Source organism: Carcharhinus amblyrhynchos, chromosome 6 (genome assembly GCF_965287045.1).
Source record: "Carcharhinus amblyrhynchos chromosome 6, sCarAmb.v2.hapA, whole genome shotgun sequence".
NCBI lineage: Eukaryota > Metazoa > Chordata > Chondrichthyes > Carcharhiniformes > Carcharhinidae > Carcharhinus > Carcharhinus amblyrhynchos.
Window position 1 is genome coordinate 38,172,592 of NC_137329.1, and position 26,347 is coordinate 38,198,938.

At 43.9% G+C, this 26,347-nt stretch overlaps 1 protein-coding gene across 3 annotated transcripts in view; it reads right to left on the bottom strand.

Moving 5' to 3' along the window:
* The window catches only part of syt19 (synaptotagmin XIX), a 55,447-nt gene extending 49,945 nt beyond the window's left edge, over nucleotides 1-5,502 (bottom strand). The window contains exon 1 of one of the 3 annotated variants that reach the window (XM_080190245.1): nucleotides 5,376-5,502. The gene's annotated coding sequence lies outside the window, so the exon portion shown is untranslated. Of the gene's footprint in view, nucleotides 1-3,690; nucleotides 3,710-5,375 lie in introns of those variants that run through there. The other 2 variants (XM_080190241.1, XM_080190243.1) reach the window with 2 other exon arrangements.
* Between the last annotated feature and the right edge of the window lie 20,845 nt (nucleotides 5,503-26,347).

A 26,347-nucleotide genomic window follows, 5' to 3' on the forward strand; every position in this document is an offset into this window, starting at 1 on the left:
CAGCATTCTGCCTGGTAGCTAACAGAGGGCAGCCTTTCCCCCAGCTAATTGCAACTCCTGTCATTTCCCTATCTCTCTCTCCCTCTCTCTCTCTCATTCTGGGACACATTCTCTTTCTTTCTCTCCCTGTCCAGTGTTTTTTAATCAGATTACCTCTGAGTTTGTCATTCAATCAATGGCAAAGCACTGGATTTCAATAGCATTTGACATGGGTCATATATCTCCATGATAACTAGGTCACTTCAGCTTTTCACTGGGCAGAGTCCAATAAAACTTCACACCAGTCCCTGTGCTTTCTTGCATTAATAGAGATGGTGAAAAAATAACCTTCTTGTGAAAGCTTACATTCATAACAGAATACAGTGTTTATGGACAGAAAATTGAGTAATGTAACTGCTGGGGAAGAAAGCACTTTTTCCCATCTTTGACACCAATTCCTCGAGATACCATTTAGGTGTGAACTTGAATGGAAGGGGTGTAGTGAGGTGACAGTGGTGCAATTCCCAGTTTTATATGATGAATTGGAAAAGAAACATAACAGATTTTAAAAATTTAAATCAGTAGCACGAAGGCCAAAGTAACACTGTATTGTGGCAGGGCCTCTGTGCTTTGATGACTTTTCACTTCCGCTCCCATTCCAGGTGCTCACTTCAGTTGAGGAGGAAGTGGTTACCATGGATACTTGTTTGGGGATTCCAAAAGTACTGAATAAGTGAGATTCCAAAAGCAAATTCTTGAAAGGTCAACAATAGTGATTGTAATGATCTCTGAAGCATTTAGGCCAAGTGAATCACTATCCCAAAGCCTGTGTGAGGGTCTGTTGGATAATGGAACTATCATGCGATTTTGGTGGCAGGACTCCAGAAAGTAATTGTGATCTTTTCTCATGTAGTGATCCATAGTGACTGCATAATTTAAAGAAGTTTAAATACTAGGCAGATGGCAATTGTGAAAGCAGAGCTATCTTCCACATCCATGGCTGTTGAATGAATCAAGAAGGTTCCCAATAGTAAGGAAGCACCTCAGCTGTACACATCACCATCTAATTGCTTTTCTTAAGCTGCTACCTCCAGCTGCTACTCCCACCATCAACAAAGGTGTGCCATGCAAGACCATGCAATTGAAAGGGTATCTATTATGTTGAGAAATGGTACCTCAAAGAGAGTATGACAGTTCCCAATAAAGGACATGATTCTGCAGGCCCCTTTGCCACAGGTGCAAATCCTGCTCATGGCTCCTAAATCTTGCGAGAGGGCTATAATGGCATTTGTAGTGGGGAGAGGGCACAAACCTGATTCCGACGAATTTGGATGAATTTAAATATCATAATATGGCTTAACACCATAGCTTCCAGCATCGTTAAATGCTCTTGTCACATTGGTGGAATCACCACGGTTTTTGAAAATGAAAACAAGTCATGGTGGCCATGTCGGGGGCACAGAGGTAAGTATAGCCCCTGGGCGGTGAGGGACTTGGCAGGTTTCCTAGCACTGTGTCCTGACACCCGAGCAGTGCCAATGTCCCTCCATTTAGCTGCTATCTATATTTTCACTGGACTGTAGCCCTCAGTCCAAGAAAAAGGCACATTCTTTTTCTCCTGCAGCAGAACCACCAACTCTTCAATATCAAAAAGAGAAGTGTCTCCATTGTGCCATTGGAAACAGAAGGATAAATGTTCAACTTCATCACAAAGAAAATCAGGTAATTGTGGGTTAGGTACATTGGCGACATGGTAAATTGCCCCTTAGTAAATCGGGATGCATAGGTTAGAGGAATTAGCTTGGTAAATATATGAGGTTATAAGGATAGGATCTAGGTGGAATTGTTGTCAGTGCAGACTCGATGGGCTGAAAGGCCTCCTTCTGCATTGTAGGGTTTCTATGATTTCTATGATATTACTGGCAGGAAATCACTGAGTTAACTTTTATTGTCACCACTTGGCAATATGTTCACATTTTACCAATACAATAACCTACTTTAATGATGAGCTGAAGTCCTTCCAGCTATTTCCTCACCTTAATTTGCATTTCTTAACTAAATATGCCAAACCCTCTCCACACCTACACTGATTGAAAACAGGAGTCAGGCTAACATTGCATGGTTCACTAGCCACCACACACTATTTGGAGCTAAGTGTGCAAGCCTAAATTTTCAGTATTTGCAAAATTAGGTTTAATTGACCTTGGAAAGATTTTGAAGTTGCCTTTACCAGGTTACATGAACAGGAAGCTTGTTGAATTACTTAAAGAGAAGGGTCTGCAGATGATGGTGTATTTTTAAGAGAAATAAGGAAGATATAGACATCACTGTTAATAAGGTGGTTGATATGGAATTGAAGAAATGATCTCATGTATGAGAGTGGCATAAACATCTTCTTAAACCAGCAAAAAGTTGCCTTCCATATCTTCTTTCTCCTTCAATGGTTCCATCAAGAGGTATCTTAGCAAGGCAATCTTAGGTAGCAAGAACATACAGCAGGATGGCCTTAGATCAATCCAGCACAATAACACCATGTTAATCTGTTCTCAGTTTTCCCTCAGACATACGAAAAGATCTATATTCAGCTCATGGCAGGCTTCATAATCCACCATCACAGAGGAGAGCCTTAATCTCTCAGAATTCAACACAGGCCTTTCTTCTCTGGGATAAAGTGAACTGGCATAATGAACTGATTAAATAAATCAAAATAGTTCTTATCAAAGTCACAAATGACATCTATGGCTGTGACAAAGGTTAAAATTTCCCTCCTCATTCTTGTTGACATAAATGCTGCCTTTTAAATCATTGACCACCTCACTTCCCTCTAATGCCTCTCCACAGTCATCCAGCAGGGTGGGACCAACTCTCACATGGCTCTGTTCTTATCTATCAAATCACAGCCAGAGAATCATTGGTAATGCCCTCTCTTCCTGATTTCTTGACATTATCTTTCATGTCCCCCAAAGATCTATCTTTGGCCCTCTCTTCTTTTCTTATCTATATGTTACCATTGCTGACATCATCTGTAGGCGCAGCATTAGTTTTTACAGAATGCTCATGACACCCAAACTCTACCTCACCACCATCTTCCACCACTCCTACATTGATGTATAGTTATCTAAATGCTCATCCAATGTTCAGTGCCAAACGAGAAGAAATGTCCTCCAATTAAGCAGTGGGAAAACCAAGACCATTATTTTTGATCCACTGTCTAAACTCCATTCTCTGGCTATACTTCCATCCTACTGGCTGGCAACAGTCTGAAGTTAAGCCAGTCAGTTCACAAATTTGTCACACTTGGTGTTCCAAAAAGATCTTCTAACATCATATTAATACCATTGCCAAAACTGGCCTATTTGCACCACCATAACATTCCCAGACTTCACCTCTGTCTCAGTTCATCTACTGCTGCAATCCTCATTCATTCCTTCATTACTTCTACACCTGGCTATTCCAACACACTCCCACATTCTATCCTCCATAAATTTGAGGTGATTGAAAATTCTACTGCCCAAGTTCCGTTTCCCTATCACGACTGTATTCGCTCACCAGCTTTGTCCCCTGGTCAAGCAATTGATTTAAGAGTGTTCATCCTTTCATTCGCTGCCCATCAGGAAACAACGGATAGTTGAAAGTTTACTTTTGCACACTTTGTTGCAAGTAACAAACTTCAGCAAGCTTTGTATATTAAAATTTGCTGTTTTAACTTACCAACTCCAGCCAGCCAGAAGTACAATGAAAAAAGGGCCGAGCAAACATCTGACTTAGCAGCTACAAAATGCATAACTTACTTGTTGATTTATATCTTGGCATTAAGACAAGAATCTATGTTAAATATTTGACTTCTCCAGAATATACAAGAGGTGCAGCTCTTGATTCTCAACATGAAGTTAAAACATACATAAGAGATATCATTACCTAAATGACATTTGAATGAACTTCAGCTTAAGGCAGTTCAAGTATTAGCAAGACCTCAGAACTTATGAAATAGCTTTCTGTATTTCAGAACAATGTACAAATAACATTGTTTCAGAAACTGCTTACGTTCAATAGTGAACATTAAAGCAGTGAAATCTGTGTTTTTGTACTTCTGTTTCTTTAGTCAACAATCTTCTTTCCTTTCCCTGTGGCAATAATTATTTAATAGTAAAACTGCCATAATGTCAAATGACCATAGGCTGCTCTCTCCTTTGAGGGGGAGAGCTGATTGGTTGAACCTGAAGATCACCACACCTCAGGTGAGGGGTAAGGTTGAGAAAGCGGGCCAATGACTATTTATTGTTACACAGCTATCACCCTCTGATACTTCTAAGTGGTCATTATTCACATGTGAGCTTTGACATCAGTCAAATTAAGGAGTTAATCAACAGCCGCAATGGTTAGCACTGCTGCCTCAGCACCAAGGACCTGGGTTCAATTCCCAGTTTGGGTCACTGTCTGTGTGGAATCCACACCTTCTCCCCATGTCTGCTGGGTTTCCTCCAGTTTCCTCCCACAATCCAACAGATAGTAAGAAGTCTCACAACACCAAGTTAAAGTCTATCAGGTTTGCTTGGCATCACGCGCTTTTGAAGCGCTGCTCCTTCATTAGGTGAGTGGGTCCAAAAGATGTGCTGGTTAGGTGTATTGGCCATGCTAATTTCTACCTTAGTACACCCAAACAGGCACTGGAGTGTGGCAACTGGGGAATTTTCACAGTACCCTCATTGTCGTGTTAATGTAAGCCTACTTGTGACACTAATAAAAAATTAACATAAACTTTAAATCAAGCCTGATTCAGGACTAATTCAACATCCAAATCAAATTCTAGTGGCAATGGCTGGATTATAGCCAAGAATGGGAAAGCATAATGATTTTCTCCTTCCCAAATCAAGATACTGAGACCAGTTGTAGCAGCTTTAACAGCACAAAGCGAGCTTCAAATTTCTTGGTCTGTAAGATGGAGCTGAATAAATTCACTGAGCAATAAGTGAGCCTGTAAATCACCATTTATTCTACTTACGAGGTCATACCAATTCCAATATGCCAAGTACTGCAGGTAACCACAAAAACAAAATCCAGAAAGGTGCGACAGCAGACTGATGAAGCAATTAGGCAGGCTCACTTGAACAAAAATGCTTAAATTTTAAACATATAAAAACATTAATAATGAATCAAAAGAAAAAGAAAAATTACTTGAGTGTTTTAGCAAAATAGACTCATTATTGTCAAAACAGCCTTTTACCTACATTAGAACTTAACATTGCTACGAAAAGTAAACAGATTAGCAATCAACATTATGTGGTTTGGTCTCTGGCAACAAGTTTCCATAATCTTGGTTTAGATTCATATACAGGCAATAAAACATGCTAAATCAAATTTTAAGTTTAGGAATGTAGAAAGTCCATTTACTTTACCTGTGAACTTAAGAGTACTGGAAAAAAGAGTCTTCACTCATCTTGTCAGCCATACTCTGTCCTTGAGAACCAAACAGGGATGAACACAAGCGAAGCGATATTCAAATCAGCCAGTGAACGCCTTAGTTAATATTTAAACTCTTCTCCATTAGTTCATTCTGCCCTTATTCCAGTTCAGCAAGAACAAAAATGTGCTCCTAGTGTTTTGGAAGTCATTTGACACCACATTTCAGTGAAGTAAATCAGGAAGCAAGATGCAAAATAATAAAAGACCAAAATGTTGGCAATAACAATAGTTAATTGGTTATATGTCATTTACCAGGGTGAATGTGTTAGGTCCACGTTTATTTTAGTTATGGAAAATGTTCTCGGATTCTGAGTTAACACTGAAAGAGTTTGTCTGAAAACACTGTTAAATTTTGTCATTTATTGAGTGACAGGAGTAATACCATTCTATTTCCTTTGGCCACATAAAGTGGTTCAGTGACTCTGACCCACTTTTGATGCTTTCCAATACTGCCATTGATTTAAAGTTGTCAGAACTAAACCAGACCACACTTGTGCTTTACATGTTGGTACAATCTTTAGTGGTTTTCTGTAATACATTGGAAATAGCAGTTTCAGTGAAAACAATCTCCCATTTTGGGGCGGCACGGTAGCACAGTGGTTAGCACTGCTGCTTCACAGCTCCAGGGTTCTGGGTTAGATTCCTGGCTCGGGTCACTGTCTGTGTGGAGTTTGCACATTCTCCTCATGTCTGAGTGGGTTTCCTCCAGGTACTCTGGTTTCCTCCCACAGTCCAAGGTTGATTGGCCATGCTAAGAAATTGCCCCTTAGTGTCCAGGGATGAGCAAATTAGAGGGATTGGTGGATATAATGTGTAGGGATATGGAGGTAGGGCCTGGGTCAGATTGCATTCGGTGCAGACTTGATGGGCCGAAGGGCCTCTTTCTCCACTGTAGGGTTCTATGATTCTATGATTTTGCCTACCAGATGTTCAAGGTCAATCACACTTATGAACAATCAACTTCAATTTTTAAAGTACACATATACTTATCTCATTACTTAATGTACTGATATAATTTGTATCAAGGTTATGCTAAATTACTGGGATTCTTAAGCAGCCTCTAGATTTCCAATAACTTTAGCAAACACTCAGCCTAAGTTGAGGGCAAGATCATTCAAAGTTTATTTCTGAATTTCTGATGAAAGGTAACTGATGGGATATGAAATCTGCAGAAAGAAGGACCACAACTTATGGTTGAAACCTGTGCAAGTTATCTAACCATGATGAGATTAAGCTTGACTAAAAGAATCCATCATGCTTTATTTTATTTATTAGTGTCACAAGTAGGCTTACATTCACACTGCAGTGAAAATCCCCTAGTTGCCACACTGCTCACGAACACTCAGGGAGAGTTTAGCATGGCCAACGCACTGAACAAACATATCTTTTGGACCGTGGGAGGAGACTGGATCAGCCGGAAGAAACTCATGCAGGCATAGGGAGAATATGCAGACTCTGTACAGTCATGTCATGACCCATGCTGGAAATGTTCGGCCTCTGGCGCTGTGAGGCAGTGTGCTAACTCCTGTGCCAGAACAGGGCTGGTGGGAAACAATTTGTTTTGCTCAAGTTTTTGGATTGTGGGTATCATGTGAACGAATTTTCCCACATGGGAGCAGAAATGTGTTGTCAGGAAAGAACAAAGAAATATTATTTTAAAAAAGACTAAAAACAGACCTTGAAGATCTGAATACCTACCCGTGTCAGTGTCCTGAAACCTATAAGCGCAACCAATCACTAGCCAACGAATGAAGTAGGCTTCATATCTGGAAAATTGCCAACAAAGTGAACATGAAAGCAAATTCAGCCGGAGAACATCGGAAAGTAAGGATCCAGCCCAACAAAGCATATGTTTTTGAAACTTCACTGTTTACAAGACAGTCACTGATATTCTGTTGTCAACAGAGAGAGAGGTGATTTGGTCAATTGTTGAAGATATAATCAACTTTTAACTGGCCATCTGGGTGTGACTTTTAGGTATAAGCTCCTTCCAACTCTATGGATTGGATCTAGAGCCCACCTTTTATGTGAACAAATCACCAGAGGGGGCTCAAACTCCAGCGAAAACCAGAAATTGGAAATCTTTCTGGTAAGATTGTGACCTCCAATTTTCCCCAATCCTTGCCAGTGACATAATCAGGTTCATGTCCACAGTGGGTGAGACTCCGATTTTAATAGGTTTTAATAAATTGAAATATAATTATATACACCTCCCTCACCAAATTATCCCCCTCACTAAATTATCATACCTCACTGATACGGCGTTATGTCAACAAGGTTCTCAACAGGTTTGGCCAGGCATAAACCTGTTGAGGGGTCCCTCAGGGATGCAAAGGTTGTTATAGCCCCCGGGGGAGAGGGACGAAGCTGGGCAGTACCCTGGAAATGCACTGTGCCAATTCAGCAGTGCCAACCAGCAAGAGGCAGCCAGACAGTGCCATCTTGTGTCAGGGTGCAATGCTGGGGTGGGCCCTAGGGAGAACCTCATTGGCAAGGTTCAACTATTTGTGGTGGGGGGGTGATGCCATTCCTCCCAACCCCCCAATTAGAGGACTGATTCCAGATGCAGTGGACAGGCAATATTCACCCACCCTCGTCATGGGGATGTAAGTTGGTGTTACTCTTGAAAAGTGGGAACCTGGAGCAAGGCATCTGAGGGGGAGCTAAAGGATAAATGGTCATTTTTAAACTTTTATGTCTTGCTTGGGGGGCATGTCTGTCAGGGGTTTGAGTTGGAAGAAAAGAGGTGACCTCGGGCGGGGTGGCGGGAGGTGGGGTGGGGGCAGGGGGGCTTTGCTGGACTTCTTCTATTGACTCTTTGACGTATTGCAGCTAACCTGATCCATATCAGTTTCAGGCACCTGAATGATAAAGGTGTTGTTTCCTCCCTGTGTCCTATCTCAGGCCTGACCTTTTGATTCTATGGGAACCATGCATCGAGGACATCTGGATCCCTACATACCCGTCTGTACCTGTTAACTGCTCTCAGCCTGGTGTAGTCCTGAGCTCATGCAGAAACCCCCAACTCAGACCAGACCTGGCCTAACTACCCTTGCCCTCAAATCCTACGTGAGCACTGAACTTCGGGAAATCTAATGCGGGCTGCAGCTGCAGTGCCTCTGGGTCTACAACTCATCAGGCAAATGGAGAAGAGGCTGCAGAGAAGGAAAGTTCTGCACAACACCCTCTGCCATGCTCAGGCTGGGCTCCAACATGCTCCTTGACAGTGACAGAAGGCTGTCTGACAGGCCAAAAAATGCACCCAGCATTGATGCCTTGAAGAAGTCACATGCACTCGAATCATTAGCTCTGTTTTTCTCTCTCCACTGGTGCTGAGTCTTTCCAGCATTTTCTGTTTTGAATCCGCCCAGCACCTCAATGCACGGCCTCATCAGCATCCTCCTATATGCCCCCTATTTGAATCCTCTGCATCAAAGTTTCTTACCTGCCAGTGAACTGGCACTCACCATTCCTCCGGTGCGGCTTCAGCCGATTTGTACCTGGTGACGCACCATGTGCAGATCCTGACTCTTCATGGCATCTAAGGCATTTGCAGTACCCATATCTGATCTGTTGGCTGATTGTCAGATCAAGCGTTGGGATCTTCTAATCAATGGTGTGGTGTTGCCTTCTTACCTCCCTCCTAGGGCACTGTAACTGGGCAGATGGCTCAAAGCTGAAAATCAGAAGGGGAAATTTGGGGTGAAGAAGTTGTGGCAGGATTGTTGGGTGTAAAATAAAGAGTCTAGGGTGACAGCATTTGCAATTTTTTCAACCATGCCGGATTTCAGAATAAAGGTAAGCTGGGAATTGTAAAGTGCATAAGGGAGGAACGTCCTGTCATCCCCAATGTATTCAATTGCTCTGCCTATCTTGGGCTCTGTCACTGCTGTCCACATAATGCACAGCCCCCTCTAAGGCTCAGTAGATGCAGATATTCTTGTTCCCCAGTGGTTCTGCTCTGCTCCTTTCTATTGAGGGCGAGGGGAGTTAGGGCAGATTACTGTGTCCTGCAAGAGAGATGGATGATTGTGTTGCAATGTATTTGGGTGATGTACTTTCCACAGATGAATAGTGGGAGGAATTTCGATGCAATAGGACTTGAGTGTGAAGTTGGCATCATTGGAATATGTAGGATGTGAGGTGGAATATCTGGATGTTAAATGAGCATCTTGAGTGCCAAGGGTTTCTGGCCGTTAAGTATCGGGAGATGGTACATTCAGAAGGATGAGAGGCTGATGAAGAGGGAGCATGAGATGTCCAATGAAGGTACATTCATTCACTGACTTTAACCACCTGCCTGTGGTCATTAATGTTTCTGGTACTGCTGACAGGACCTCCACTTAAGACACCAGAAATTGGCCTCCCTTGAGCACCAGCCTCCAATCTCTTCTGCGGTCGGTTCTTGAGAGACTGCTGGCCCCTGTGCAACCTCTTCTGTCCAGTTCTATTGCATAGATTTCCAGCACTGCATCTATGTCCCTGAAACCTGGTGCAGGGATGGGCATTGCGCCTGTCTGCGCATACCTACACCATTAAATACTGCCAGCTTAGTCTACATTGCAATGCAGGCGGACTTTCAAGATCATCACTACCTGTCAGTTATTCAGACTGTTCAAAGCGGAATATTTTCTACTTTAAACAAATAGACAACACACCAGTCACATTTACACAAGTGAGAAAATGGAATGATCCTGCGCTATCAGAAATGATGGGCATGGTTTTACAAATAAAGACTTCAGGACTAATACCTAGCCTGAAACCCTAATATTCCAGGAGAATGGAGCTATTAGTTCAGTCAGGGCGTCTTCTATGAGGGCTCAGAGTGATTATTCTGCCACCATTGAGGAAACAGGTGTAAATGCAGCTACAGGAAGGTCACTGCAGAGTTGTAGGGAAATAGCAATAATTTTTTTATCCTGGCCCAGACTTGGTGTTGAGATTGAAGTAACAGTTAGAACATTTTCTTCCTGTGCAAAAGTAAGAAACCGACAGGTTTCTTACTTTTTTCTTTTTTGTCTTTTTTTCTGACATTTAGCACCCCTTCATCCATTGGAATGGCCTGAAGAGACTTGGCACTGAATGCATGCGAATTTTGCAGGATCTTTTATCTGTCCTGGTGTTTCATTTCCTTTATTTACATTAGCAATAATAGCATTCAGCAGCAGCCACCTGTAATGCAGTACAGCTGCCCTTTTAACAGGAACAAATCATCTTTAAGAACAGAAGGCGAGCTGCATCACATGCTCTTGGTATGCAATGCTTGGCTTACTAACAGCCACCAGTGCCTGACTCACTCAGCATTGTCAGGTGAATGATTTGGCAGCACTAAATTTGGGCATTGCCTACATCCATTTCAATCCTCAAGATTCAAGATTGTGCCAGAGAGTGGTGACTTCTTGCAAGCTGTGCCCAGCGTACCCTCTAATTCTATCTTTAAGCCTCTTTCTATGCTTTTTAAACTCTTTTCTACATTCTAGCTATGACTGTAACACTACATTCTGCACTGTCTCCTTTCCTTCTTTATGAATGGTATGCTTTGTCTGTACAGCTTGCAAGAAACTATATTTTTCACTGTTTACTAATACATGTGACAATGATACTCAAATCAAAAATCTTGGAAAGTACAGGGAAGTCTTGAGTGGAATCAAAGCAGAAAGGAAAGTAGTCAGTAAAGATTTTTGAGTTTAAAGAGTAAGGGTTTACAAAATCCAATGTTATATTAATAGTATTTGTTTTTATTTAATCCTTGTTTCATAAGAGACTTGGTTTAAAATATCAAATCTTGTGGTGTAGTTCTATCAGCTGATAATTAGGAGTTCAAATTTCTTTTATGGTTAGTAGTCTCCCTTGAGATCATAACACTTTTTCTACCATTTCTTTAGCTCTTCTTTCTTTCTCTCCTCTGGGTGTGAAATGATGACATGGAATAGTGCAGTATTAGCCACAGCACATAGTTTTATGGATAGGAATCAAACTACTTGTCTAGTTTTTCACTGATCGCGCTCTGATTTCAAGAAAGCAAAGCAATTATACTTTGCCGCCTTGGAGAGAGACGTAACGGCACTCTAACATCAAAATAAAACATTGTACTTGACATGCTTTATGACCTTATAAAATAGCATATCCTCTAATTTAAAGTGAAAAATACCGATGTGATCCATCGTGCATTTATAAAAATTGTAAAAAAAATCTTTGTCACCCATCTGGCATCATGGTTCCTGTGTCACATCTCAGATGTCACCTACAACGTGCAAATTATGTACCAACTATACATCACATTTGGTCAATTTCTTATTCATGAGATAGATCAGAATTCGACAGATGTGAATTTAAATGAGAAAAGTAGTCAGTTAAACCTCCAATCAGGAATCTTTACACAAAGATCTAACAGAAACACACCTAGAAATCAAAAGATAGTAAAGAGAAGGACGTACTTGAACAACCTTCTGGAATTCTTTAAGGAGCACCAGGAAGAGTGGACAAGAGAAATATACCAGATAAAATGCATGAGAATTTCAAAAGGTCTTTAATAAGGTACTGAATGATAACTAGTAATTCAGGTCAGAACTCGTGAGGTCAGGGGGCAAGTAGAAGAATGGATAACAACTGGTTACAAAACAGAAAGCAGGGAATAAAGGATTAAAGGCAGTCACTTAGACTGGTGGAATACAAGAATTTGTGTTCCACAGAGATCAATGTTGCAACCATTGCTGTTTATCACACACATGAATGACTTGGGCTCGGGAATCAGAAATCCATGATTAAAATTAACACCAAATCACGGGTTTAGTTATTATAGAGGAAAACTATGACAAAATACACAAAGACATTAACGACTTTCAAAATGGATGCCTAAATTGGAAATTTAGCCATGGTAGCGCAGGGAGGTGGGTTCAATTCCGGCCTCAGGTGACTATTTGTGTGGAGTTTGCACATTCTCCCCCATGTCTGCCTGGGTTTCCTCTGGGTCCTCCGGTTTCATCCCACAGTCCAAAGACATGCAGGTTAGGGGGATTGGCCATTCTAAGTTGCCCCTTAGTGTCCCAAGCTGTGTAGGTTAGAGAGTTTAGTGGGGTAAATACTTAGGATAACAGGGAACAGGTCTGGGTGGGATTTCCCCTTAGTGTCAGGGGGATTACGTAGACTTACAAGGACAGGGCAGTCAAGCCTGGGGGTGAGGAAGGGAGTTGGACGTGGCCATGGTGGGAGGGGTGGGGGGCTGGGAGGAGGGTGGTCAGTAGTCAGACATGGCAGCCAGGTAGGGGTCAGCAGTCGGCTGTGGGTTTGGGTGGAGGATTGGCAGTCAGGCCATGGTGTGGTGGGAGGTCGGGGGTCAGACCTTGGGGAAGGAAGGTGATGTCAAGTGCCGGCCTGGAGAGGGGAGGAGATTAGTTTCTATGGGAAAGGTAGTCGGGGTTGAGGGATTATGGTCATGTGGGAATCCTGTGGGAGAAAGAGGTAGTCGGGGGAAGTGGGTGGAAATCCTGTGGGGGTATGGATAGTTGGGGTAGGGGGTATCAAAGTGGGGGTGTCATGAGTACTGTTGGTAGGGATGTGAGGGAGAGAGTCCAGAGAGGGGTAGGGAGTCCTGATGGGGGGATGTGGAGAAGGAGAGACTCCAGGGAAGGGTATGGGACTCCTTGGAGTGAGGGGGCGGGATTGGTATAGATTTACAAGAATTATCCAGAAGTAGAAGTGGTTTTAGTTCCTCTAGCTTTTTCTAAGTAACTATTCATATAAGACAGCCAGAGGTTTATGATTTAAATCACATTTTGGCGAGTTCCCAGTGTAGGGCAATTATACTTCCTGGGTAATTGCCATGCAATTCTTCCTGAGAATGTCTGGAGCATGGGAAGAGAATGTTCCCCATTGCATCATTGCAATATCCTTGAGTTAGACTGTCCTGTAGCTCAGAAGTAATGGCCCTAGGATATAAATCATAGTTCTGGTCTCTGCATTATATGTGGGATACAGAATCAATTGAAAAAATGCAATGAAAATTTACAAGGAGGGCGACTAAGGGACCTATTTTACCGTTTTAATTCTAAGTGCTGGGCAGACTGGAAACCGGGAGCGTTTCAGATCCGATTTTTAGACCCGTTCTCAGGTGCCCCCATATGCACTCTGCCTGCAAAAATATCAGCGAGTCAGAATTGTGCTGCACAAGCCTGTGGGTGGGGCTTAACGCGCCCAAAACCCTACAGCTCCGACTGGCATCTCCAACTGCGCGTGCGCAGAAAAAAATGATAGAAAGCTACTTTCCTGCCACATCCCTCCCGGGTCAGATAATGCCTCCCCCTGGTTCCCACAGACATTGCCCAACCCCCACAATATTACTGACCCCCTCTTTCTCCCATCAATCTCAGGCAGATTGACCCCCCCCCCCCCCACCGCCACTGATCTCGGCAGAGTGGCAGTGGACACCCCATTTCCCCCGCACTGATCTCAGGCAGAGTGGCAGTGGACACCCCATTCCCACCGCACTGATCTCAGGCAGAGTGGCAGTGGACACCCCATTCCCACCGCACTGATCTCAGGCAGAGTGGCAGTGGACACCCCATTTCCCCCGCACTGATCTCAGGCAGAGTGGCAGTGGACACCCCATTCCCACCGCACTGATCTCAGGCAGAGTGGCAGTGGACACCCCATTCCCACCGCACTGATCTCAGGCAGTGTGGCAGTGGACACCCCATTCCCCCCGCACTGATCTCAGGCAGAGTGGCAGTGGACACCCCATTCCCCCCGCACTGATCTCAGGCAGAGTGGCAGTGGACACCCCATTCCCCCCGCACTGATCTCAGGCAGAGTGGCAGTGGACACCCCATTCCCCCCGCACTGATCTCAGGCAGAGTGGCAGTGGACACCACATTCCCCCCGCACTGATCTCAGGCAGAGTGGCAGTGGACACTCCATTCCCCCCAACTGATCTCAGGCAGAGTGACAGCGGTCATCCCATTCCCCCCACACTGATCTCAGGCAGAATAGCAGTGGACACCCTATTCCCCCCGCACTGATCTCAGTGGAGTGTCCCAGGGGTCGGTGCTGGGGCCTCAGCTATTCACCATTTATATAGATGATCTGGAGGAGGGAACCGAGTGTATGGTGTCGAAATTTGCTGATGACACCAAGGTTCGTGGAACGGCAAATTGTGCGGAGGGTGTGGAGAGTCTGCAGAAGGATCTAGATAGGCTGGGCGAATGGGCCCGGAAATGGCAAATGGAATTTAATGTTGGCAAATGTGAGGTTGTCCACTTTGGTAGGAATAATGGGAGGAAGGACTATTACTTGCGTGGCAAAAAACTGCAGCAGGCGACGGTGCAGAGGGACCTCGGGGTCCTTGTGCAAGAGTCGCAAAAGCCCAGCCTGCAGGTGCAGCAGGTGGTCAGGAAGGCGAATGGGATGCTGGCCTTCATAGCGAGGGGGATTGAATATAAAAGTAGGGAGGTCTTGCTGCAGCTGTATAGGGCATTGGTGAGGCCGCAGCTGGAGTACTGTGTGCAGTTTTGGTCGCCGCACTTACGCAAGGATATTTTGGCCTTGGAGGGAGTGCAGAGGAGGTTTACTAGGCTGATGCCGGAGTTGAGGGGGTTGAACTATGAGGAGAGGCTGAATAAACTAGGCTTGTACTCGTTAGAGTTTAGAAGAATGAGGGGAGATCTCATTGAGACGTATGAGATGATGAAAGGGATGGATAGGATAGAGGTGGAGAGGCTCTTCCCGCTCAAAAAGGACAGTAGGACTAGAGGGCACAGCCTCAGGATAAAGGGGGGGCGGTTTAGAACGGAGTTGAGGAGGAACTTCTTCACTCAAAGGGTGGTGAATCTCTGGAATTCTCTGCCCGTTGAAGTGGTGGAGGCTGCCTCACTAAATATATTTAAGATGTGGGTTGATAGGTTTTTGATAGGCAAGGGGATTAAGGGTTATGGGGAGAGGGCGGGAAAGTGGAACTGAGCCACGACAGATCAGCCATGATCTTATTGAATGGCGGGGCAGGCTCGAAGGGCTAGATGGCCTACTCCTGCTCCTATTTCTTATGTTCTTATGACACCCTGTTCCCCCCGCACTGATCTCAGGCAGAATGGCAGCGGAGCCCCTCACCAATGTCAAGCAGACTGGCACCAGACCCACCTCCTCCCTCCCCCTACCGATCTCAAGCAGAGAGCTGTCAGATGCTCGGCCCTTACCTCCTCACTAACTGGATTGCCCGTTTGGATTTATGTGGAGCATGTCTGCTTCGTGCCAATTCTGGACGGGTGAATACAGTGATAAAGGGGGAAGTGCCAGTAAAGTTGGGCATGCAGCCCATTAAGTCAATCTAAATGAATGCAAATTTTAATACATGCCCGACTTTACCAAGTCTTCGCGCCTAACATGCATGCCCAACTTTACCAAGTTTTTGCACCCAAATCGGACGCAACACAATGATAAAATTAGGCCTTAAGAGTGAACAAATGGCAAGAAAAATTCATAGGCTTAGGATTTTTCTCTTGAAGATTGAAAGATGACTTGACAGAATTCTTTAAGATTATGAAGGGGTTCAAAAAGGGAGCTTTCTACTTGTGGGGGTGGGGCAACTCCAAAACCAGGACTAATATATACAAAAATTGATACTAATAACTTCAGTAAGGAATTCAGGAGACACTTCTTTTCCCAGAGCAGAATTTAAACCAGTACAGGTGGAAGAGAACATATATTGATATGGTGAGGTGAAATGAGGTGGGAGAATGCCAGCATAGACCTGTTGCACTCGATAGCCTATTTCTGTGCTAAAAGAACCTTTGTTACTTTGACGCACAGCTTACTTTGACTTAATTGAGGCATACAAGATGATCAGAGGATTAGATAGCGTGGACAATGAGAGCCTTTTTCCTCGGATGGTAATGGCTAACATGAGGGGACATAGCTTTAAATTGAGGGGTGATAAATATAGAATGGATGTCAGAGATAGGTTCTTTACTCAGAGGGTAGTAAGGGTGTGAATGCCCTGCCTGCAGCAATAGTGGACTCGCCAACTTTAAGAGCGTTCAAATGGTCAGTGGATAGGCATATGGATAATATTGGAATAGTTTAGGTTAGAGGGTCATTAGATTGGTTCCACTGGTCGGCGCAACATTGAGGGCCGAAGGGCCTGTACTGCGCTGTAATGTTCTATGTTCTAGCTCATTATATGATTGTGATGACACACATGCATCAGGCAGTTGCAGAACATGTGAGTTTTTTTGTTGTATGCAAGTATGGAAAAAGGAATAAAGAAGCAATTTCTGGTAAGATTGGGATAAAAAGGGCACCATGCTACCTTGTGAGCATGGATGGTAAGCAATTCCAAAACATTGTAGGAGAAAGGTCAGTGAGTGTTGTGAATATAATTGCCACAACATATTCATTGAAAGTGCTTGAACCCTGAACACAATTTATATCTTTATTTTGCTGAATCTTACCCGCACCTAAACCTTGGAGCTCACCATGTGTCAAAACTTGTAGTTATCTCCTGCATGCTGAGCACGATTGCCAGGATGAGGGGCAGCCCCTGCAACTAGCTATGTGATCAGCTGAGGAGCAGGAGGAGGAGGAAGTGGAGGATGAGTAGGAAGTAAGGAGGCAACCTCGACAGCCCTTTTCTGCCAGGGCCATCCATGAAGAAATAATTCACATACCATACCAGTAAGCACATTTTACTTCCCCTCTGCCCACTGACTATCACAGCATCCATTTGGCCACAATGCTAAAATAGAAACTATCCCAAAATAAACAATCCGACCTATTTTATAAATGAAGTCATGTTTTATTGGGTACAAGCAGAAACTAAATATTCTTGTGTATTCTCTTCATGCCTGTCTTCCATGTCCTTTGCCTGCCCTGTTGCTCCTATGCAGTATTACCCCAATGGCTGCAGCATAGCTAATGGAAGGCTGTTGGTTTTCAGTGGAACAGACTGCGGATGACCTTGGAAGACAGCTTTGAACAGGGTTTTGTCTCGGAGGCCCAACTGCAGATGGAACCATCTCAGTGAGGGCAGCAGCAGCTTAGAGTGGGTAAATGACAGGCCTGGAGTTCTGTCATCCTGAGATTTGTGTTCCATGGAGCCATTTCCCAGAGGTGCTTCAGCAATCCCCGTAATTTGTTCTATAGCTATGACACCCTGAAAGCTGGAAATTCCTTTCGCAGAATCCCTTTCACAGAATCCCTACAATGCAGAAGGAGGCCATTCAGCCCATTCAGCCTGCACCGACAACAATCCCACCAAGACCCTATCCCTGTAACCCCAGATATTTACCCTGCTAATCCTCCTGACACTAAAGGTCAATTTTAGCACAGTCAATCAACATAACCTGCACATCTTTGGACTGTGGGTGGAAACCAGAGCACCTTGAGGAAGCACATGCCTTTTTTTAAAGGGGACGGCAGCCTAAGATCATTTGAAACACTGGAACCTACTGTTATGATGGCAGTAATCCGAGCTGGCATGGCATCAAACTGATGTTTCATGACACCAGCCTAAGGCCAGAATGTTATGGCCATTCACCGTGGCAGATTTTCCCATCCTGTTGCAGGTGAATGGTGATTTGGCTGGCACCAAATTCTCCGATTTGGCTGTAGCATGAATGGCCAGTAAAATCATGCCCTAAGTTTCCAGTGCAGCACTCAGACATTGGGTAGTTAATATTTGTATTGCAGTGAAAGTTGTGACATAGGCCATCAGGTGCTGCATTCTGCTTAGATGCATAAATGTGCTGATGGAATTGGTTAGTAGTTACAAGGTGGAAAGCATGGGCCCCAAGCTGTGCTAGTGCTTGAATCCTCTGTGCTCCTTAACATTAACTGCAGACTTTCTGGCAGGCTTCCCAATGCATTTTGTCGTGCATATCTATCAGCATTCCTCTGTAGGCTGACCCTTCAAAGTCCTCATCTGAGTCTTCTTAGCCTAATCTGTGTACTATGTCACCATCCAACCACATGTGCTATCCTTGTCCCCTGCCCTGGCTGCAATGCACTCAGACATGAAACTCACCACGTGCAGATCCTACCCCTAAATTCCTCTCTAAAATACATGCACAGTCAGTTGTGGAATTATTAACAGAGCTATATTTTCATCATCACTGTCTTCTTGGTGCTCCCCCACTGTATGATCAGATTTTATCTCTTGTCTTCTGTAATGCTGTGTTGCTGAGTCCTCACTTTCTTTGGTCTTGGTGAACAATTCTGTATTCAGCTGTAATTCACAAGATACAGAGAGACTAAGGTGGGGGTTTTCTGGCCCTGCCGTGATAGGACCACCATGTGAAATGCCATGGGCCAGCCAGGGGATGGGGGCAAAAAATCCCAACACAGAAAGTCTGAAAGGAAAAAGGTACAAAGTAAGGTTATGGCACAGGATGTGGGAGAAAGTAAGAGACACAGGCTTATACCATATGCTGCTTGTAAATCAAAAGAAATTGAAGAGGGAATGAGGAATGTGAGAAAGGATGAAGTAGAAATGGGATGTAAAAATTAAGCATGAGGGTTCCATCTTGTGAGATGTGGGTGTGAAGTTTACAGTAATACTAACTGTGCAGAGGTATTGTGTTGTGAGGCATATAAATGTTAGGTCTGAGCTGTGATTAATAGAGATTATTGGTCGGTGAGTTGAGGATTAGCTGAGGCTAGTGGTGCAGTTGGTAGAATATGTCATTTGAAGATGTATTCACTGACTTTGGCCACTCCTGTGAAGTCATTGTGATATTGCATGTCCTAGGAACTTTAATCTAGGAACTCAATGGCTATCTGCTCCCACTACCTTTCGATAATGTAACTGGTGCACCTTCTCTCCTAGATTTTCTTTGCTCTTTTTCACCTCCTCTATCAAGGTCTCTAATACAATATCTGATAATCATGGAATTTGCTCAGTTCCATGTTACATCATTCCTTTCTCAGGACAGATTTACTTCCTACATGACTTCCAGGACCTACTCCAGCTAAAATGCACCTCCCCTTTAAGAAGTGCAGGCTAGTTTTAAGTGGTTCTAGGAAGTTATGATTTTGGCTCTGGGCTGGTTGCACAGAGAAAGCATGATAATGAAATGGCTACATGAAGTTGGCAAGCTGCCAACATTTCAATCACCAGGCTCAGGTTAATTGAGCATTGCAGTCCATGCATCCATTTAAAGGGCTACCCAATTTAGCCTCCCATGATCAAAGATGATTTGAATGGCTTTTTGTGTTGGGATTTTCTGCCTCCACCCTCTGGCTGGCCCAAGGCATTTCTCACGGTGGCCCCATCACGGCAGGACCAGAAAATCCCCACCTTAGTCTCTCTGTATCTTGTGAATTACAGCTGAATACAGAATTGTTCACTAAGAGCGAAGAAAGTGAGGACTCAGTAACACAGCATTACAGGAGACAATCTGACAATCAAGTAATGTAATTGCTTAAAGAATGAAGATAAAGGAGTGAGACCTTTTTTCATACATTTGCAGGACATGCACATTTATTGCCCATCCATGGATATCCTTTAGAAGACAGTGGTGAGTTTTCTTTTTGAATTGCTACAGCCCATGTAATGTAGGAACAGCTACAATGCAGTCAAATAGGGAATTCTATAATTTTGATCCAGCAATGATAACCCAACAGTGATATTCTCTGTTTCGAAATCAGGATACTTTGTGACTTGAAAGGAACTTAAAGGAAAGTCTTGTTCCTATGCACCTGTTACCTTGGTCTTTCTCAGTGGTGGAAGTTGTGGGTTTGAAAGGTACTGTTGATGGAAGCTTGGCAGGCTGCTGCCGTGTTAGTTGAGATGATATACACAGTCACATTGTATTGGTGATGGTCAGCAAGAATGTTCAAGTGCATGAGGGGTGCCAACTAAGCGAACTGCAGTGGAGGATCTTTAAGGAGATCTTTCTTGGTGCTCAACGGAAATTTATTCCGATGGTCAAAAAGGATAGTAGGAGGAGAGGTAATAAGCCGTGGATAACGAAGGAGGTGAAGGAAAGTGTTAAACTAAAAGCAGAGGAATTTAGAGTAGCTAAGAGTAGTGGGCGAGAAGGGGATTGGGAGAGGTTTAAATGTCAACAAAGATTGACAAAGAAGTTGATAAAGAAGGGTAGGACAAACTATGAAGCTGGGCTAGCGCTTAATATAAAAAAGGATAGCAAGAGTTTTTATAAATATATAAAAAGGAAGAGGCTGGCTAGGGTGAATGTTGGTCCTTTAGAGGATGAGAAAGGGGGCCTAGTGGTAGGGGATGGGGATATGGCTAAGGTATTGAATAACTTTTTTGTTTCTGTCTTCACGGAGGAGGACGTGAATAATTTGCCGGGTGTTAGCGATGGAAAGGTGGTAGGACTGGAGGGTCTTAATGACATTACTGTTACTAGAGAGGCGGTGCTCGACAGACTGGAGGGGCTGATTGTGGACAAGTCCCCAGGACCGGATGGAATGCATCCGAGGGTTCTGAAAGAAATGGCGGAGGTGATAGTGGATGCCTTGGTGGTTATTTTCCAGACGTCGCTGGATTCCGGGGAAGTGCCGGATGATTGGAAAACGGCTAATGTTACGCCGTTGTTTAAGAAGGGTGCCAGGCAAAAGGCGGGGAATTATAGGCCGGTTAGTTTAACGTCTGTAGTAGGTAAAATGTTAGAATCTGTCATTAAGGAGGAAATTGCGAGGCATCTTGAAGGGAATTGCTTGATAGAGCAGACGCAGCATGGTTTCATTAAAGGGAAGTCGTGTCTGATAAATTTACTGGAGTTCTATGAGGATGTGTCTAGGGCGGTGGATAGAGGAGAGCCGGTGGATGTGGTCTTTCTGGATTTTCAGAAGGCGTTTGACAAAGTACCTCACAAGAGGTTATTGCGGAAGGTTGAGGGACATGGAGTTGGGGGTAGGGTGTTAGCGTGGATAGAGGATTGGTTGTCAAATAGGAGGCAGAGAGTGGGGGTCAACGGGTGCTATTCGGATTGGCGGATGGTGACTAGTGGAGTGCCCCAGGGGTCGGTGCTGGGGCCTCAGCTTTTTACCATTTATATAGATGATCTGGAGGAGGGAACCGAGTGTAGGGTGTCGAAATTTGCTGATGGCACCAAGATTGGGGGAACGGCAAATTGCGCGGAGGGCGTGGAGAGTCTACAGAAGGATCTAGATAGGCTGGGCGAATGGGCCAGGAAATGGCAAATGGAATTTAATGTTGGCAAGTGTGAGGTGGTCCACTTTGGTAGGAAGAACGGGGCGAAAAACTGCAACAGGCGACGGTGCAGAGGGACCTCGGGGTCCTTGTGCAAGAGTCGCAAAAACCCAGCTTGCAGGTGCAGCAGGTGGTCAGGAAGGCGAATGGGATGCTGGCCTTCATAGCGAGGGGGATTGAATATAAAAGTAGGGAGGTCTTGCTGCAGCTGTATAGGGCATTGGTGAGGCCGCAGCTGGAGTACTGTGTGCAGTTTTGGGCGCCGCACCTGCGCAAAGATATTTTGGCCTTGGAGGGAGTGCAGAGGAGGTTTACTAGGCTGATACCGGAGTTGAGGGGGTTGAGCTATGAGGAGAGGCTGAATAAACTGGGCTTGTACTTGTTAGAGTTTAGAAGAATGAGGGGAGATCTCATTGAGACGTATAAGATGATGAATGGGATGGATAGGATAGAGGTGGAAAGACTCTTCCCGCTCAAAAAAAACAGTAGGACTAGGGGGCACAGCCTCAAGATAAAAGGGGGGCGGTTTAGAACGGAGTTGAGGAGGAACTTCTTCACTCAAAGGGTGGTGAATCTCTGGAATTCTCTGCCCGTTGAAGTGGTGGAGGCTGCCTTGCTAAATATTTTTAAGACGCGGGTTGATGGGTTTTTGATAGGAGAGGGGATTAAGGGTTATGGGGAGAGGGCGGGAAAGTGGAACTGAGCAGCGACAGATCAGCCATGATCTTATTGAATGGCAGGGCAGGCTCGAAGGGCTGGATGGCCTACTCCTGCTCCTATTTCTTATGTTCTTATGTTCTTATGTTCTTATGCTTTGTTCTGAATGTTGTCAAGTTGCTTGAATGATGGAGCTTTGCTCATTCAGGGAAGTGAGCAGTGTTATATCTCACTCCTAACTTGTGCCTTGTGGGTGATGAAAAAGCTTTGGGGAGTGAGGAGATGAGTCAGAAACTGCAGCCTTAAACCTGCTTCTGTGGCCACTGTAATTGTAGCTGGTACAATTATGTCTTTGGTCAATTGTGACAACCAACATGCTGATGGTGGGGGACTCAGTAACATTAATGCTGCTGAATTATCAAGAAGAGATGGTTGTATTTGCTTTTGTTTCAGATGGTCATAGCCTGATACTTGTGTAGTGTGAATGTTACTTGCCATATAGGGGGTGGCATGGTGGCACAGCAGTTAGCACTGCTGTCTCTCATCACCAGGGACCTGGGTTCAATTCTGGCCTCAGGTGACTGTCTATGTAGAGTTTGCTCGTTCTCCCCATCTCTGCGTGTGTTTCCTCCAGGCTCACCAGTTTCCCAGGTGCACCAGTTTCTTCCCACAATCCAAAAATGTGCAGGTTAGGTGGATTGACCATGCTAAATTACCCCCTAGTGTACTATGATGTGTAGGTTAAGGAGATAAGTGGGATAAATGTGTGCGGTTCTGGGGTTAGTGCAGAGGGATGGGCCTAGGTAAGATGCTCTGTCGAACAGTTGATACAGTCTGCATGGACCAAATGTCCTCCTTCTGCACTGTGGGATTCTTTGTTCTATTCTATATCAACCCAAACTTGTATGTTGTCCAGGTCTTGATAGAAGTGAATCAAGCTGCATTATAAGAACATAAGAACATAAGAAATAGGAGCAGGAGTAGGCCATCCAGCCCTTCGAGTTATCGCAAATGGAACTGATCACTGTGTAATGATCAAACATCTCCACTCCTGATTTTATAAAGGAGGGAAGGGCATTAGTAAAGCAGCTGGAGATTGGGCCTAGAACACTATCCTGAGAAATCCCTGCACTGATGTTGTGGGGCTGAGATGATTGATCTGCAACATTTATCTTCCTTTGTATCAGGTCTGACTCCAACCAGGGAAGAGCTTTCCCTCTGATCCCCATTGACTTCAATTTTACTGGTGCTCCTTGTTGCAATTTTCAGTCAAATAGTTGGGGGGGGTGGAGGGAGTGGGTAGTACAAGTATAGTGGTTTTGCTAATTGACTGGTAATCCAGAGGCCTGGACTAATAATCCAGAGAGGTGGGTCCAAATCTCACCATGGCAGCTGAGGAATTCACATTTAATTAATGAAATAATTCTGGAAGTTAAAAGCTAGCATCAATAATGGTGACCATGGACCAACCAGATTGTCATAAAGGAAAACTACCTGGTTCAATAATGTCCTCCAGGGAAGGAAATTTGGTGCCCTTATCTGTTCTGACCTGTAAGTGACTCCAGGCCTGCAGAAATATGATTGACACTTAACTGCCCAGGAAGTGAGTTGTATTCAAGAAGAAGGCCTTACCTATTCCCGAACAAATAGTGTTGGGCAATAAGTGCTTGTCAATGACACCAACAACATGTAAATTAATTTTTAAAATGCCCACCTCAAATATTGCTGATGCCAATATGCATTTGTCTTCTTGCTGTCAGGGAATGTTGTCTCCTGGTACCAGTTATCTGCTACTTCGCCACTAGAAAATACTGCAGAAGCAGAATGCAGAGGGGCAGTAAAAGGGTTACTGATGCACACACAGTATATCAGGGGACTCTTCACTTCCATTCAGCATCCAGTCAAGGACTTGTCCTTCAAATCTAAATTAGAATCCCTAAAATCATTCCCATCCTAAGCCAACTGAGTTGTAGCAGTAATCGCTGTACTGTAGAAAAATATTGAGGGATAAACACCTCAATACAAAAGTGGCACTCTTTATAGCGTCAGAAACAAATTCTGGGAGCAAAATATCACAAAATGTCAATGTTTCTTCAACCTCACAGTTTTAACAGTCCAGATTTTGCAGGCCAACCTTCTGTGTAATTTTGGACATTTAGTTGATGAAGCATCGAATGGCTCTCCTCTTTTCCCTCTCCCCATTCACTATGAGAAGATTTTTGTTTTGGATAAGGATCTTTGCCATTTTAATGTGTACTTAACAATTTACATGCTGTGATCATAAAGAACTAGTCAGACAGGTTTTTTTGAGTTTAACAAAAGAAGTCACAGTCTTAAAGTTCACACACAAATAAAATAAATAAAAGAAACCCACAATTCATTGCTTGGAGTATCTGCTGGCTACATGTGAATTGGTGGTCTCATTTTCAGTGTCAAGGCAGTTTGATGCTGTAGCTGGGCTTCTTGTCCTTTTGCAGATTCTTCTGGGGAATTGAATTCTTTCTTTAAAGAAATCCCTACTTATGCAGAATGGTGGAATTTTCTCAGAAAAACTCTAAGTGTCGAATGGTGAGAAAACAAGAGGTTTTCTCACTCGGTTGTCTAGTGAGGTAAGTGTAGTAATTTAAGGCACTCTGTGCAAGACAGACGCCATAATGTAAGTCCTGCCAGTAAGGAGGGTGGAGTCTATTCACATGGGAAGCCAGCTGCGGACTGCTATATGCGCTACTGCACAGGCACCCCAATTTCGCAGGGGCCCTCAATGTCCTCCAGTGTCAGTGGTGAGGCCATCACATGGATCAGCTATGATTCTCATCGGAGAGGACTTCTACTGGCGAGGTAGGAAAGGTAAGTGAGCCCAAGCTCACTAATTATATTAAAATAAATTAATAAATATTTAAATCAGCCTTGTGCCCTTCCCAGGCATGAGCCGATTTCACTGGTAGAATGGGGCCAGCAATATTGGGAGAGGCGAGAAATCAGGCGCTGACTGTGGCAAGTTTTGCAGACTTGCCATCTCCCCTCCATAGAATTGGAAATATATAGTAATGTAAATTGGAAATAATTTTAGACTGTCTCAAAAAAAATGTTTTTTTAGAGGTCCAATTTATGTTTCTAGTCAACTAATTAAAACAATATTTGATATAAACACACCTTCATAACAATATGTACTCAGTTAATATTGACAAAGCCAGCAGTGGGAATGGAGTTTAATTGAAGAACAGGAAATCTGACATGAGATCTGATTCGCAGTTAAAACTTGCAAGTGAAATGCAGCATGCTTAGATACTTGCGCACCTTCCATTTCCCTGCTCATCTCCTTTGTCATGCTGTAAAGTATCAAAAGTATCAGAACAAAAAAGATAAAGCTCAATCACTCTCACTGATCTGCCTCTGACTTTAATAAATTTTCCGGACTTCATTTTGTAAAATTTTCTTGACTACATTTCTGGGAACTCACCAACACACCCTGCAGCAGCTTACAGACTCAGGAAGCATTGTCTCCAAGAATGAAAAAAAAATCAATAAGGATATTTGCCTTGATCCTCTGTCCCTTGATTCATGTGGCTGCCATAACTAAAAGTCCTTTCTTTTGGATTGCTCTTTTGTCCAGTAACATTGATATTTGTCCTATACATAATCAAATGATGTGTACTGTTACTGAACCAATAAGAACATAAACATAAGAACATAAGAAATAGGAGCAGGAGTAGGCCATTTAGCCCTTCGAGCCTGCCCCACCATTCAATAAGATCATGGCTGATCTGAAGTGGATCAGTTCCACTTTCCCGCTTTCTCCCCATAACCCTTAATTCCCCTGTCTATCAAAAACCTATCTACCCGTGACTTAAATATATTTAGCGAGGTAGCCTCCACCACTTCAACGGGCAGAGAATTCCAGAGATTCACCACCCTTTGAGTGAAGAAGTTCGTCCTCAACTCTGATCTAAGCTGCGCCACCCTTAACTTGAGACTGTGTCCTCTAGTCCTGCTATCCTTTCTAAGCGGGAAGAATCTCTCTACCTCTACCCTATCCATCCCCTTCATTATCTTATATGTCTCTATAAGATCCCCCCTCATCCT